This window comes from Buceros rhinoceros, unplaced genomic scaffold (genome assembly GCF_000710305.1).
Source record: "Buceros rhinoceros silvestris isolate BGI_N320 unplaced genomic scaffold, ASM71030v1 scaffold10200, whole genome shotgun sequence".
Classification (NCBI taxonomy): Eukaryota; Metazoa; Chordata; class Aves; order Bucerotiformes; family Bucerotidae; genus Buceros; species Buceros rhinoceros.
Genome location: NW_010391287.1, coordinates 10658 through 13914, shown reverse-complemented (window position 1 = coordinate 13914; position 3257 = coordinate 10658). Strand labels below are relative to the sequence as shown.

The 3257-nt window shown below is 39.9% G+C and overlaps 1 pseudogene; it reads right to left on the bottom strand.

Moving 5' to 3' along the window:
* Nucleotides 1–512: 512 nt before the first annotated feature.
* On the bottom strand, nt 513–1286 carry LOC104497746 (annotated as a pseudogene).
* Between the last annotated feature and the right edge of the window lie 1971 nt (nt 1287–3257).

Sequence of the window (3257 nt, the reverse complement as noted above, 5' to 3'; positions counted from 1 at the left end):
TGTTGGGTTTGGTATGGGTTTTCACAGAATCATCTACTTGGAAGAAACCTCTTAAGATCACAGAGTTCAACCATTCACCCTGCACTGCCAGGGTCCCTACACCGCGTCCCTCAGCACCACATCTACCTGGCTTTTAAACACTTCCAGCGATAGGGACTTCACCACTTCCCTGGGCAGCCTGTTCCAATGCTTAGTGACCCCATCTGTAAAGAAGTTTTTCCTGAAATCCAGCTTAAATTTCCCCTGACACAACTTAAGGCCCGGGCCAGCCTGTTCCAATATTTATTGACTCTCTGTGTAAAGACATGTTTCCTGATCTCCAACCGAAATTTCCCCTGGCATAACTTAAGGCCGTTTCCTCTCGTCCTGTCATTCATAACATGTGAGAAGAGACCAACCCCCACCTCACTGCAACCTCTTTGAGGTAGTTGTAGAGGGCAATAAAGTCTACCCTGAGCCTCCTTTTCTCCAGACTAAACAATCCCAGTTCCCTCAAAAATTTTTTTTTGCACCTTTGAAGTGTTTTTATGATGGGATAAAAATAATTTCCAGTCGTGGTGTTTTTCTGTATCATTGGTGAAGGCTGTGGAGTTCCTGATATTGGTCTGGAACCAGGTGTCCTTACTTCGTCTATGATCATCCTGACTTTTTCAGGCACTTGAGTGGCATCACTACAGATTCCCTGCCACACAGGCAGCTTGGAATTTAGGAAGTCCGCACACTGAACATGATAGAAGTGCATGTGCTTGGTAAAGCAGCAGTGCTTGTCAACCGGGAAACAGAATCTTCTTTTTTTCTTCAAGGACAGCTTCTCTGCAGCCTTCTGCAATAAATCTCTGAATATCACTCTGTTGATAGCTCACAGTTTCCAAATACTTCCATTTCTTTATGCTCATATTTCATTACATTTCATGCTCCTTGGCTTTTCCTTCTGATTTTTTTTCAGCTCAGCCTGAGGCTTCTCTAAATAATCTAATTTGCTTCTGTATTCAGTTTGGTACATCTTTAAAGTTGCATTCATATATTTCACACCGGGTCTGTTTTCTTCTCCGGTTCAGATATAATTTCTTTATGAAATTTTTTTAAACTTTCCTCTAGACTGCCGTTAAGTTTCTTGTGTGTTCTTGAAATTTCTACAAGAACTTGGCCTAATTCTTTAGAAACTGGAGACTCTGCTGATATATCCCCAATCTTTGCCAGGCTATCATAATATGCTTTTCTGGCCACTACCATAGTATTAACAGCTTTTTCATAATTCTTCCCCAGATTTATTAAATTCCTCAGTCCTGGAGTGAACTATTGTGTATATTCATATATATTCCATTCTGGTTTTACTGTTTTCATTGCAGCAGTTTTAGTTTTCAACCCGTAAGTCTCTCTCCCTCATTCCCTTCCCCTTTGGGCAGGAGGGGTTGACAGAGAGCATCTGACCTTTGTTACTGGCTGGCCCAGACCTGACCCTTGACAATGGAGTAGCCATAGATTAAAATATAGCTTTTAAATCCTAAAAATAAAAACCACCCCCCTTAAACTTCTTTGCCCATTTGAGGATTCACGCCCCCCCCCCAAAAAAAAAAAAGGGCTTTCCCCTTTTTTCTAAACACTTGATGGTTCGTACAACTATCCCATGTATTTCAATCAATGTTTTGGAGTTGTTTTTTTTTCTTTTTTGTTCTTCTGTTTAGACTTCAGTTACTGGTGTCACAGTTAGCAACACTGGGTGCTTAGAGGAAAGTGAAGAATGACATGACACAATGGGAAATGACAAGGGACATGACACAATCGTGAAGTCAGTCTCTCCACAGTACCACGTAGCAAATGCAGTCCTTTTATTTCCATTTCCTCTCTTGCATCACCTCCCATCTGCCTGCATCTTGACACTGGTTTTTTTATCATAATTTTCCTCATTACTTTGTAGGGAAGCTTGAGTTTCAATACCTCCTTATTTCCTCCCTTTGCAGAAAAAGGCTGTTATGACAGTGAAAATCTATTTCTGGCCAGAGAGTGCTTACAGATACACTACTGTGACGAATACCTGTCCTTTACCTGATTTAAACTCCTATTAAGCCCATACATTTTCTGCTTTGTTCATGAAAAAATAGGGAGAAGATAAAAGGTTAATGTCTGCATGTCTTATTCTTTTTAGTTGTATCAATGGGAAGCAAATATATTTTTCCCTGGGGAGCAACTTTGTGCTACTATCAGTACACTTGTCCTCCTTCCTTTTCTTTTTATACCATATAAACTGCAGCCAACCAATTCTTCAGTTAATAAAGAATCTGTCTAAATTTCATGATGGATTTTAGGCGTTTTTGGATGCATAGAAAATGCTAAAACATAAAAGCTGGAATTTTGTTAAGAATATGATGTTTTCAGTTTAGCTTAAATGAGAATGACACCCATGAAGTTATATTTGCTTAATCTGCAGTACAAATAGAGTCATAATTTGGAAGTCAGGGATTACATGTGGTAAAAAAAACTAGTACATGCTTTGGCTCCATCCAGTAGCTCTCCCAGTCATTTTAGATGCTGGAGGAAGGTGCAGCCAACTAGTGTTTTTGAAATAGGCCTTTCTGTTACAAAGCAGGCTGCTCCAGAACCGGTTGGGCTTGTTTTTTTTAACCAAATGGCAATAGAGCAACTCATAAATGTTTACTCATATTAAATGTTTCTGCAGTATGCTGACAGTTTTGATAACGGGACTGGGCTTCTGGGAAGAACAGTGGCTATACAGAACCTTTTGTTTCTTGTATGGACAAGATTGTCCATAGCTAAAGTTTGGTGAGTGTTTTGGCTGAGGTGTGCCATTCCTGATTCCTCATCAGTAGGAATGGCTCCTAAAACAGCTAACAAGAGAACTGGTATTGCTTAAACTGTTTTTTCTTCCTTTTTTTTTTTTTTTCCCCCAGCGAAAGCCAAGGACAGGATGGATTTGAATACACATCAGCATCTGAGGCTTTGAGTTAATGCTAGTTCTCTCAGCCTTGTATCTTTTGCAGGCTTTAAACCCCTGTGGGGTTTTTGTTTTAGTTAGTTATTTCATTTATTGAATGTGTAGCATTCATTCTGCAGTCTACACAGGGAGAGAAGGTATGTTTAAACTGAGCAAGATACATGGACTGAATATATTGTGTATAAGCCAGTCAATGTGAGTGCTCAGTCGAAAAGCTCTTTTAAAATTAAAACCATTGCTAGGTTAATGGACATAATGGTTGGTAAACTGGAGGAGGGCAAAAGGCAGCAGATAGCAGCTCCTG